Consider the following 13549-nt stretch of genomic DNA (forward strand, 5'->3'; position numbering starts at 1 on the left):
TAACAAAACACACAGACTGCAAAGTACAGTCATTTAGACTGGAAACTTTGTGAGTTTCCTGTGGCATTAAGGGAGATAATCGTACTGGGATGGGGAGAGAACAGTGGCTTTTACTGTTTCAAAGAAGAGTGGAAATTAAGTTTAACTGAGAAATAAACTTCGGTTCTGAACACAAATTTAAAGGGAATTTTACTGAACAGGTCAGAGGCACTGGAGACTACAAGGGAACTGACTAGAAGACTTTTAAAGATTGAGATCCCTCCACATTTTAGACATTAATGGATAGTTGAATAGATAACAAATGAGAGCACAGTATACTATAAGAGAGAGACATCAAAGCTGCTGTTAAAGAGTGTGGAAATAGGCTAGCCACTGTCTGAGTAAATCAGACATCATTGCTAGCAGGCAAGCTCCAGAGTGGAGCCTACAGGGAAAAAGGAAGACCAGAAAGGCTTGAAGATATGTCTAGCTTGGAAAGACATCAAACGGCTCTCAGAGACAGAGATGAGTAAAGAAAGGATCATCTAGAGGATCATCTCAGAGTCCGTAAGTGTCTTCTGGATAAGTAATGCTAGTAGACTTGCTCGAATATGTTTTTACATAGATAAGTCTCCATGAATTACACTGGAAATTGGAGCTCTATTAAATAGAGGGTTTACACGCATTCTTGTAAGAATAATGCTTAACTGTACATTAATGTTATACTGGCTGATTAACTGTTATCTGGGTGCGATATTTAGCAACTATAATATATGCTATTATAAGAAGCACTTTTATTGTTTGTTCTGTGCTACTGCACTGCTGTTGGCTGCTGATGTCCAAAGGAATTTTTGGAAGATGCATTTCTGATTTTAATTCCCTGCCATGGCAGTGGCCTCACTCTCTTCTCCTCCCTTCTCTCTTGTCATTGACTGCAGATCAGTCATATTTCTCGCTTTGTTCCACATCCACACCATCCAAAACATTTTTTTTTCTCGGCCGCTCATTCTCCCTTCAGCTTAGCCACCTGTTTCCCCCCTGCCTTTACATAAATTTTACAGAGACAAAGAAGCAGGGTCCACAAGGTTGACTTGATGGTATAGGGAGGAGAGGAACAAGCATGAGAGGAGAACAGATGCAAAGAGCTGTATCTTCACACATTTACGAAAAGGATGTGGAAAATTGAAGTCACTGACTGTACTTTATGGAGGAACCAAGCTTCCCTCCTAGCAACCTACAGCAGAAATTGCTCTCAGAGGAGAACGCAGAGAAAAACTTTTACTGGCATTAGCTAGGAATGCCAAGTTAGCTAGTAATGCTTGGGTGAGCTAACTAAACCATAAAATAAACTATAGGGAGCACAGGCATAGTTTTTATGTCAATAATCTTGCGGAGTAATTGCACCATGCTGACTGCTTATCAGTCCAGGAATAAGTTATCCATCTAAACAGAACACAGTCTTGGAGCGTGCAGTTTATTGGAACTAGACAGATTTTGAATTATTGACATTTATAAGCTCAGAGGCAGGCTCACCAACCAAATGGGGAACACTTTAGCCAAAGAGATCGGTGTAATGTACAAAATAAATAATGCACACACTGAATTATTAATTAATTAGTGGTGTCATAAACAAACTTTTACTGCTTTCTGTTTCAAAAATTGTAAAGTGTTCTGAATAAAAGTAACGTGCTAAACTTGTGAAGTGAAAGCAATTATGGATATTGAAAGTGAAGAAGTCAAAAATCTTACATTTTTGCTGAGTTCCCACCCCGGGTTCACCTGAGACCGCATTACCAAAACAACGAAAAAGTTTGTCTCCCTAGAGCAATGATGTATCAATATACTCCACAGAGTTCTTAACATGCACAAATAAGAACACAAATTTCTCAGTGTTGTCTCCAAACAGCTCCCAGACCTCCTAAGATTTGCTCATCTTTAATTGCCAGTGATTTCACTCATGACTTACTGACAGTTCCTGCCTCGGAAAGCTCAGCCTGTAAATCAGTTGCAGCGGAGTGGCAATGACACAAATATTGTTCATGCCAACTTTTTTGCCTTTAAACACACCATCATTAAAACATGCTTCTGTAAGATATCCAGTTATTTTACCTCACATATAAATAGGTAGGCTGTCCATCTCCTTCCATTTCAAACTCAAAGTCCTAATGATGCCCAAAGAGAAATATCTTTCAGCTCAATTTTTGGAATCACAGTTTTTGACCGAAAACGCTTCAGGGGAATCTCACTCTATAAGTTCACACAGTAAGACAGGCACAGCATTAAAAGCCCCAATGTGAAGTAAACCCAACCATTCCTTGACCCCACTAAAACGAAGCTTGACGCATGAAAACTTAGCTGTTCTCCCAGTTTCCTTGGCTGTTTCCTAACATATTTTCTGAGGACTAGTGTCTGGTGGAAAATAGTTTCCTCATCCCACAAAACTGCAAAATTTCAAAGTCTTTCCTATCCTGAGTTGGATAGAGCCCAAGACCTTTTGAAGGACTTTGCTAAAACCTAGAGATGCCCAACCAGCCAAGAGCTTAGTCTGAGCCATTCAGTACTGGTTGCCCTTTTCACTGGGCTATGAACTCAGCCTCTTGTTCAACTTGCCCCAAGGTGAGGGGGACAATTAATGAAAAAGAAACTATTCTTTTTAATGATTTCTCTTTCTTTCTCTTTTCTTTCTTTCTTTCTTTCTTTCTTTCTTTCTTTCTTTCTTTCTTTCTTTCTTTCTTTCTTTCTTTCTTTCTTTCTTTCTTTCTCTTTCTTTCTTTCTTTTCTCTTTCTTTCTCTTTCTTTCTTTCTTTCTTTCTTTCTTTCTTTCTTTCTTTCTTTCTTTCTTTCTTTCTTTTTTTTCTTTCCTTCCTTTTTTCTTTCTTTCTTTTCTTTTTCTTTTCTTTCTTTCTTTTTTCTTTCTTTCTTTCCTTCTCTTTCTTTCTTTTTCTTTCTTTCCTTCCTTCTTTTCTTTCTTTCTTTCTTTCTTTCTTTCTTTCTTTCTTTCTTTCTTTCTTTCTTTCTTTCTTTCTTTCTTTCTTTCTTTCTTTCTTTCTTTCTTTCTTTCTTTCTTTCTTTCTTTCTTCTTCTTTCCTTTATATTTCCTTTATAACAAGCATAGGCACTTTCACAGAAACCACTGAAAACCACATTCCTTATCACTTCCCAGCAGAGAAAACACTCAGGGGGAAAGCAGAGCGTCTTGTTCCTTTGGCCTGGAGCTGGCAGGGGGTATAGCCAGACTTGGGCTCTTTCCTCATCCCAGAGGAGGGCTCTAATCACCCCACTACGGGCTGTTTGCAGGAGAGGGACTAGTGGGATGTTATGGCCAAATGGCCTATTTTCTCATTGCGAGCACTCCTCTTTCTCTTTCTTTCTTCAAAGAAAATGGAAAGAAAAAGAAAAAGGAAGAAAAATAAAAAGTGAAAGACAAGGAAACCAAAAAAAGAAAGGGAAAAAGATTTGCTCAATATGCACACATCATAGCAAAAAATTCTCAAGTCTGATCAGAGCAGGCAATACCTGATGAAAATCATTTGGTTGTAAAATTCCTGACCAACCCTAGTTAAAAACCTGCTATTCAGAGGTAGCTCTAGCCACCGCAGCTCTTGCTGGGCTCCCCTGTGTTTACTTTTCCATATCCCCTGGTAAATTTGCACAAGGGTTCAAGGTCTGGAGCTGTGCGCATGCCCTGTGCCAGCCCCGTTCCCGTGACAGACTCAGGAAGCCACGGGGTGACCTTTACAGCCCCATTTCAGTACCTGCCCCAGCTTCCCTCCCCCTGACCACAGGAAAAGACGGGCACACGCTGCCAAGTGCCTGCCTGTCGGGTGAAGCAATGCTGAGCTGCTGGGGCTGCCTGACCCTCTGGGACAATTTCTGACGCCTGGACCATGACACATGGCTTTAAAAGCTCTGAGGCGGATGTGATTTCTTGGCTTTGACCCCAGCACACCCCTCCTGCCAATTTTTTCACATTTGCATGCTGCTGATGCTCCCGGTAGAAAATGTGCTGCTCCCATCAGCGCCAGCCACACCTGCTGGTGGGTCACAGTGGCCCAATTCAGAGCACAATCCTTCCAAAACTTCAGCCTGCCCTACTGCACGTCCTACAGCAGACTTGGGGGGGTCTTGCATTGGGCTTCACCTCCCAGAAGGATAGAAAAGCAGTTCCAAAGGCTGCATTGCTGTCTGCTCCAAAGGCAAAGGGGACAGCGGAGTGAAAAAAGACCTTGTTCTACATAATTCACAAATTCCTGGTAACAAAAACTTTCCAGAGCTTAAAATTAAAATATTAGAGAAAGATTGACATCAAATAAAATTTACCTGGATGAACAGGAAGCTCTGCAGAGAAAGAAAAAATTTTAAAAAAATAGGAATGCAATGAAATCAGACAACTAGTGTGAGGTGAAATCCACAGTGAATCGGTGGTCGGAAATCGCTAAATTAGGAGGGTGCAGCTGAAGAAATGTGTTATTTTGGTGTTGCTTTTCATTGGTAGGTACAAACAGGTGTGCATGGAAACTAATCCAAAGTCATTGTGTGCCAGGTGCTGTGGGGGAGCTGAGGCACAGGGACAAGCTGTACGCAGCCCTGAGACACGGTCTGTCCACAGCCCCTGCTGGCTGTGCTTATCTGCATGCAAAAAGAAGTGCAATTGCATGTGTTCTGGCTTTTCTTTCTCTTTTTTTTTCTTTTTTTTTTCCTTCTCCTTTTTGTTCTATTTGTTTGTTTTTTATTTAACTTCTCAGTCTGTAGCTTAAAAAAGAACTACTTCACTTGGTACAATGTAATTAGACTAAAAGAGGGAAACTGAATTTACTAGGAGGAAATCCTGCTTTTGCTCTAATGCTTCCTGCCTGTTCTGGATATTAGGTTCAAAAAGATCAGAGACTACCTGCTGCATCAGCAGCAGAGTTTTTCTTAAAGTCTCTGGACATCAAACTTACACATTTGTTTACTAACCATCACTTGTATTTCCTCATAGCCCTACTGACTGGTATCTAATGACAGAAAGTCAACTTGCAGTACATCATCTAAACCGTTTAGCTGCTTTCAGATCTTCTGCTGGAGGATTCTTTCAGATCTTCCGCCTATACCAGTTCCAGCAGTGCTGTCCTGCTTTGTTACCCACCTTTTTCCTGTACACGCTTTCTCCCCTGGGCCCTGCACACAGATGCTGCGGGTGAGGTGTCCATCTCATTTCCATCTCACTGACCTAATGCAGAGGGCTCAGCTTGCTGGAGAGGCCTGAGTCAGGGGAAGCAAGGATGCACTGGCGATAGGGACTGAAGGCACGGTTCTGCAGCATCTTTTGTGGGCTGCAGCTGGTAGCTGGCCAGCTGTGCTGCTGTGGTGAGGCAGGGAGGTTTGGGGTGCACCTCACACTCCAGGGAGCTCAGTCCTTGCACTGATCCACACCACTCCACAACACCACAGGTGGTGCTTTCTAAAGGTGCATGCTTAATTAAACTCCATTTAGTTCAGAGGTCTAATATATAGTCAAAAGCAAAAAAGTACCTTTTAAAGATTTCAGGTGCATGCAGATTGCAGCTTATGCCTTAGCACCAACATCCCCTGCCAAAATCCTTAATAACTTTCAGTACTTTCTGCTGCTATACTCCAGCTTCTCTCTCCTGGCTCAGTGTCACTGTGTCCTGCACTTGGGCTAGGAGGTCACCCCCAGCAAAGGCAGCATCGATCAGGGATTAGAGGGTGGAGTGGAGGTAAGGGCCCTTCACCTTCATCTCTTTTGTCTCTCCTCTGCAGAGTGGGCCCAAACAGGGCCATCTGAACTCATTACATTTCCATTACTGTGCATATAAAAAGGGAGAAAATGTAATATCCTCTCTAAAGCTCTTGAAATCTACCGATGGAAATCTTTATTGAAGAGCAGATAAATTGAACAATGTTTTCTAGGTAGCTTTTTTTTTAACATAAAAGAGTAAAATTGCCAGGATTTTAATTTGGGATGATAAATGGAAATTATGATATATTTTTTTCTGGATAAGTTTTTTTTTTTCTCAGTTGTTAAATTACAGTACCCAGTATTGAATTAGATTTCATAATGTTGGCAAGAATGTGAGAATAATAAGAGTGCAATACAACACAAACATCTGATACATTTTGACTTTAACAAAAACACCTACATTGTTCAGATCTTTTTCTCAATAAAAGGGAAAATATCACCAAAAGACTTTTTCTGTGCACTACATTAAGCCAGGCGTTAATTTTCCAGTGACAATCAGCTCTAGATGAGCTCTGTTCACGTGCACCCACCTTTCCCTTAGCTAGGCATGGGGTCCGGGTAATGGCGAGTTACCCGTGGAGCTACCTATGGCACTGAGCATATCCATGAGCTCAGTGGTGTCCCCACTGCAGTGCTGCATGTAAGCAAAGTGGAAACTCCTCAGAGCCTCCACAGAACAGAACTGGGGCCCAATATTGTCCTGGCTTCTGGGAGTCTGACACCTGGCATGTTCCAACATCTCAGAATCAGTTATGGAAGTAGATGTCAATTAGGAGAAAGCAAGAAAAAAAGAGAGGTTTCCCAGGTCTTTTTCATGGTTTTTGTTTATGTTTGTTTCTGTGAGAAGCTCTGCTGACAGGCAGGCAGCCACCTGCCGTGTGTAACACTGAGTAGGCCTCATGGGTTACGGGGCTGCCCGAGGGTCATGGTGTTTGGGCAGAAATGTGCCTTGAGAGTAGAAGATGGGTTGCCCAGACACCTTTCTACACAGAGCGTCAGAAAGGCTGCTTTCTTTCTGCGTTCAGATGGTCTGCTACGTGAGCAAGTTACTTCTCCTCACAGCTAAAGGCTCACAATGCTCTGAGACATCACAATAATATAATGCTGGCCTTAAATTTCCTCATTAGTTATCAGAGCAGCTGGTAGAGAAAACATGTATCAAAATATATGCTGTGGTCTTGAAGTCTTTGAGTGGTAACAGAAGGCTGAAAAAACTGTTACCTCATCCTCCTGAGGTAAAGTTATTCCTAACCTTCAGTCCTGCACTTACTCTCCTCTGAAACCATGTGCCAGTGGAAACCAGTGGCAATCTTAACATCATTAGTATTAACAGCCCGCTTGTCTTTTTTAATGAAGGTCCTTCTGTCTGGCATGCATGCTGGTTAGTCGGGGACTGAAACAGATATGGCCACGAGGAGGGGACTTAGGAGTTTCGGTCAGCAAAAGCCTGTGGGGTAACCAAGGCGGCATGCGCGTGATAAGGCCAATTGTGCCTTAACATCAGCCGGTTCAGATGCTGCCGCGTCCTATCTGGGCAGATGACTACACTCTGAGCCCGAAGGGTCATCAAATACATTAGCTGTGATTAAAATCATTACCTCTCGTTGTAAACTTTGCCTCTCCAGATAAGGCAGAGGTGCAGCAATCGACAGTGGGCACCGTGCCCTCGGGAGGGCCTGCGCAGGCTCCTGAAGTGTGAGCAGGCTCACGTCTCTTGAGGGTGGGACAAGCGCCTCTCCCGCCGGTTTAAAGGCGAAACGAGAAGTTTCCATGTTTCTGTCAGGTTGATACGTGTGAGGAGTACAGAGCAGGGAAGCCAGTCCAACCTTCAGGCTGAAGCATCACGCTGAGGAACCATCAAAGTCGGGAGTCGTCACTTTAAATCGCACTTCTATCGAGCTTTTCTCGGTGGGGCCTTTCTTAACTCTGTTGTTCCAAATGAAAGGTGGAAAGTCTGATAAACTTTAGTGCTAAAAATAAAACTAGCGCAGATGAACTTTAAAGTATATGTGACTGAGTCTCATGTGATCAGGGGACCCAGCGCTGACAGGGACTTGAACTTAATGTAAGCTAAGTGACAGTGTTCTTTCAGCCAGTGCTGGTGGAGAGCACATTACTGTTTGCAAATAGTACAATTCTGCTTTTAACTCATAACATCAGTGGATCACCTCTAAGAAACAAATGGAGCTGATTTTAGCTGAGTGTTTGTAATGTTGTAGTTTAGATCTGTCAGCATACTAAGGTAAAACTGAATGTAAAAAAGAGTTCAATGAATTTCATGCTAAATCCTAGTACAGGAGCCGGAAACCTCAGGTCGAGGTCCAAAGTGGAAACCGTATTTAGCTTTAATGCTATGTGCTATTTAAAGACTTATTAAAACATTTTCCAGAGCTGCACTAGCCTGAGATATTGCTTAGGAGTAATCCTGCAGCTGTTTGTTTGTAGCACATACAGGAACTGTGCTTCGTCTTGTGGGGCAGGTTGGCTTTTTGGTGTTTTTTTTTTTTTTTTTTTTTTTTTTCCCCCCTACGGTGTTTCTGTTTTGCTGACTTCAAATAAAGGTAAATTACTTTTTTTGTGATAAAGGCCCCCTTCGGTGGGCTCTACAGCCCACATTCGCTGTGGATAGTAAGGTGTTCGTGCCCAGCTGATTTTTTCTGCTGTAGGGTAGCATTGCGATGATCTCCAGCCTCTCTGCCCAGCACCTCCAGCTCTCACCCAGAGCCCTCATCTACGATGATGAGTGCTGGGTAAGAGCATAAGGCAAACAGAGATCATTCTGCTTGTCTTCTGCATTCTCCATCAATTAATTCATTGCTTTTACAAGTTCCAGAAGTTGTTTCATGGACTAAGACTCACACGATCCTATAATTACAGCTCATAAGAAGTTTTCATCAAAGCTTTTTCAAACCAAAATTATACTATTTATTGTCTAATCGATCAAAACTTTTCTTCTCCAAATCATTCAAAATTCCGAAGATCATTTCCTGGACAAATCTCGTGGCTCCCACTTCCTTGAGGAGTTGTTGGCAGAGAAGTCCCTTTGAGCACAAGTCATCTGAAACAACATTACCATCTAGTGGAGATTTTGTTCCACCGCTGAAGTGAATTCCCTAGCACAGAAATAACAACACGCTTTGTGGCTGTTGCACAAATGCCGAATTAGGAAGTGTATTAAATATTTGTTTTGAAACTCAATGCCTGAGGTTGACTGACTGCTTTAGTTTAAGAGTGATAGAGTCTTTGAGTCGTAGTGTGGATCAGTAATGTTAAAGCAGGAAATCAATACAATACTCACCAAATAAGTTTGAATTCCCTGAGATTTGCAGAAGGAAGCATTGTTTGATATCCACTCTGGCAAAGCAGCTAAACCTAAACCTGCAGAAGAGAGAACAGAAAAATGCAATTATCCTATATACAAACTATGTACAAGTTAGAGCCCAGCATTAATCAATACAAATCAAAGCAAAATACACAGGTTTGGTGTAAACGGAAATCTTGAGGCAGGATCAGCGACGTCTGCTTCTGGAAACGTCACTGGGACCCACCAGCCATCCTTCAAATGCTCCCCTTCTTGCAGGCAGGAGGTCTGACATCAGGGCACTGAGCATCCCTTGTGTTACGTGCAGGAGAGGTGTGCGAGACAGATGCTGGCGGTGGCAGGCCTGTCCTGCTGCTTGCAGGGCTCTCCTGCCCCACATCTCCACCTGGCCCTTTCTACAGTTTCTCCCCAGTGCCCAGTTTGTTTATCGGGTTTCTCAAAGATGCCCCACAAGTTGCTTGACTTGCACAGCCTTTGGCACAACAAGCTGCACTTCAGCGCAGACCTTCACCTGTTGAAGGTGTCTGCCTAGAGCCACATGTGCAGAGCTGTACCGAGGATTTGGTTCAATTCCTTTACTCTCCTGTTTTTCCCATGCCATTTAGAAAAACTACATCTTGTAGAAGCTGATGTCTGCAGGAGATGGAAGCGCTCTGCACAGCACAGCACTCAGCAGCTTGCATAATGCTGAACAAAAGCATTACAGCACCTCCTTTGCTTAGGGTCACAGTCGCTGCTTTGCTTTGGAGATTATAGGCTTAGGTCTTAAACTCTAAGGGTAATAAACACATTCAAAAATAACCCAGCAACAAAAAAAACTGCCCCAGGGGCAGAATGTTATCTGAGGCGGGAATAACAAGGGGACCATCTTGTTCCTGCTGGAATAGGGGATTACATTCTCCACCCCTTCCAGGAACAAATATGGGTCCTTTAATATCAGGCACTAAAGGAAAAGTAAAATGAAACAGCAAAAAATAAAGAAGTTTAAATCTCTGCCAAAGTTTTGTGGGCTTTCTTTTTAAAATCAGTTTTCTTCCCTTCCTGATAAGATGCAGGAGGGTAATACTTTACTATGCTGGCATTTCTTCCCTTATATAGATAGAACACGCTAGCTCTGGGAGACAGAAAGTCCCCAAAACTTGTAATTAAGAAGACAGTTACCATCTGCCTAGCGTAAGCCCACATTATAATCAGCCTGATTTTTGTGATGGGTTTGGGTATGACAGCTGTTTAATTTCTAAACCTCCCCCAGAAACAGCAATGGCTACACAGCCAGGCTAATTGCCTGAAGCTTTGCAATCCTTGTGCAAAAGATGACTGGAGAGAGTGGGAAAAAGCACTCATACTACTGTCACAGAATGGTTAAGACAAATGGCCAAACGCATTATGGCAAGGGAATGAGCTTGGCCTTTTCTTTTTTTTTTCTTCTTTTTTTTTTTTTTGGAATATTCAGCACAAATTTCACAATTCCTTCTGACCTCCCACATGGCTCAATAACTGCTTTTTTGACTCCAAAATTATGCTGGTTTGGTAGCTGGCGAGAACCTTAGTACATGCTGAACAACCAGGCAGCTTGGGAAGTTAGCACAGTTGGCAACTACTGAGATGCTTGCATTTTAAATTTGCTCCTTCATTCAAAAGTTCAGTAGGCAGTCAGGTCTCAGCTCAGTGCTTGCTCACCCATGTAGCAGAGGGGGCTGGAAACAACAGCATCTTGTTGATCATGCTCTATAAACTTCCAGGCTGGGATCTTAGGTGGCTCTTGTAAACCCCACAGTGGGATGAGAAACGTACTTATAGAAGTTCTGTTCCCCCCAGTAATATTTTAGAAAACCTTTAGGAAGTATCCTTTAGAAAGCCTTTAGGAAGGCTTCTGAGTGATCTTGATTACATTAGCAAGATGCAGGCTTAAGGAAATCAAAGTTTGTAAAGTAATGAAATGAACAATTATGCAGTTGGGAACAAATAATCTGTGCCACAGCTACAGAGTAAACATTGGGATCGTGGGAAATGCCCGTAACTGAAAAGGCCTGAGGAGCCACTGCCACTGTCAGCAAATGTAAGGTGAGTTCCCAGGGTGTGCTGGGACAAGAAGTCTAACATCACCTGCAAACATGGAGACCAAGGGCTAACCCGGGACCTGGAGAACACTGGCAGTGGAACATTGTGTGCCATTTCTGTGCCTGTCCTTCAACAACTAAGAAAAATTGCAGGAGGTACCAAAGCCCACAGCCTAACCGGTCAAGGGCTGGAAAAATGCTTCACAACGCTTGCACATTCAGAGAACCTTAGTCAAGAGGAAGCCTTGAAGCTGACACCCAAAATGTGTCTAATGGAGTGGTGTAGGCCAACGTGAGCAACTCCTGTATTCCCAGACCAATTCCAAACTGGGAGTTTTATCTGCATGGAGCCCAAACTAATAAACTTGGCTATGAAGCAAATAAATAAAATGTGACTTCTGGGTCAAATGAACATAGAGTTTTGTTTTTGTTTTGTTTTGTTTTGATTCTACCTGTAGAGGACTGTGGAAATATGCCTTAAGAAAGTAGCTCTACAGTAGGTCAGGAACTGAAGGAAGGAACTGAATTTGAAACCACAATGGCCCAAAAGACTTCCTTCACAGATTGAAAAGCAAGATCCTGAGATGCATAAACTTTCAGACTTCCCATGCCCTTGGTTTCCTTGGTGTGGATGATAGGGCTCGTTGTACTAGCTACTGCTGGGCATAGACCAAATGTGGTAACGAAGGCGATGGGGGAGAAAATATCCAATCTTTTAAGAGCACTTTGTTCCAGTGGTTGATCTGCCTGGCCATGAAAGATGACGGTTGGCTCTTGTTTTCAGTCCTTCATCCATGTTTGACCTTCTGCTTTAGAATAGTCATCATCTCTTGACCTGTGCTGGATCATAACCTGCTGGTTTCCCAGAAGATTCGCTTCACCAAAATGCACAGGATCGGTCACTACAAAGCAGGTGACTCTTGCTGACCCCACAAGCTGAAGCACGTACCTTAGTTGCCAGTGACGAAAGTTCTCCATCTAGTCTAGTTAGCTTTGGCATTTCATCGTGACATGTTGGTTAAGCGAGAGACGGGAGCTTGCAGACACTGCCTTGGGTCCGTGGTACGTGCACATCCATCTTCACATTGCAAGACAGGGCAGCTGGTGGCAGGGGAATGCAGAAGGGGCTTTCAAGGGAAAGTATACTATAACCTTTTCTCTGAGATCACAGTGCTGTGACTAAATATTCCTGGAATTTGTAGGCCACAGAGCAGTGAGATGCTGCTTGTTGTTTGCTGGGATCACAAACCAGAGGTCACAGAAAGGGTTTGGGTAAATCCCTGTTGTCAGCTCTTTGCTTCTGAAACTCTCAATTCCTCCTTCTCCCACATACACTTGTGTTCCTTTAATCATAGGACTTCCTACTTCTTTTTTAAGCAAAAGCTGACAATTGAAGTTTTTTTCCTTTGTTGAGCCAAGAATTTTTTAAAAAGGGGAAATGAGAATTTACTGTACTTGGGACACACATTCAGCAAACAGTTAGCATGGATCCACTCAAATGTCCAAACAGACATTCCCTAATTTATCCACAACTTTAAGCAATGGTTGCCCTATTCTAAACCCATTTAGTAACACCTCGTAAGCATCTGCCACGACTAAAATAATATTCCTTTCTGGAAATTAGATACTTAGAAAAAAAATTGAGAGAATTGGAAATGTTGCCTTTTAATTTTTTTCCATAAATGCTGGTAATTTTTGGATGCCTAAGGATGCTCTGATGACAGAACATGCTGTTTATGCATGCTTGATTTATGCTAACACAGACTTATTTTTCTTTCTCCATACGGAGCTTGACAGCTACCAGAGTACGGATAACGGCTTGCTATGGCACCTTTCACACTACCCAGCCCATATAAACTCGCATAATTTAACATAAAAGTCAGTAGCTGTATATGGCTCCATCATGCAATCTTATTAATACTGCAGGAGCTGAGTGAGCCATCTGCAGGTCCTGCAAACATATTCTTTGTACACGTAGGATAAAATGCTGCCTTACAGTCTGGACCACCCTCCGTTTTTTTGTCCTCCTGCAAACTCAGGTCAGTGCATTAAATCAAGCTTTCTACTGTGTCAATGTAGTTTAGCAGCTTAATGCCAAAAAAAAAAATGGTCACAGGACTTGACAATTAAAACAAATCCAAATTTTATGAATAAAAAGTAGTGTTTTATTGTTTTTAAAGGTAAGGTAGGTAGCAGGGACCAACAAGAGAAGTTCCAAGCAGAGACCTTCTGATAACAGACCAGCATCACGGTCTGCCTGCACTTCAGATCCACTGAGGTTAGGCATTGTAGAAGTGACTGTGGCTGGAAGTTGTTATATTGTTATTTACTTGTTATTTCTAAGAACTATTGAAACTGAAGCTTGTTTTCAGCACCATGAAGATACCAGTGTATCCCAGAGACATGCCAGAGGCTGCTGTATTAAAAATTCCTTTATTTTGTACT

Source organism: Anser brachyrhynchus, assembly GCF_964034855.1.
Source record: "Anser brachyrhynchus genome assembly, chromosome: 4".
Classification (NCBI taxonomy): Eukaryota; Metazoa; Chordata; class Aves; order Anseriformes; family Anatidae; genus Anser; species Anser brachyrhynchus.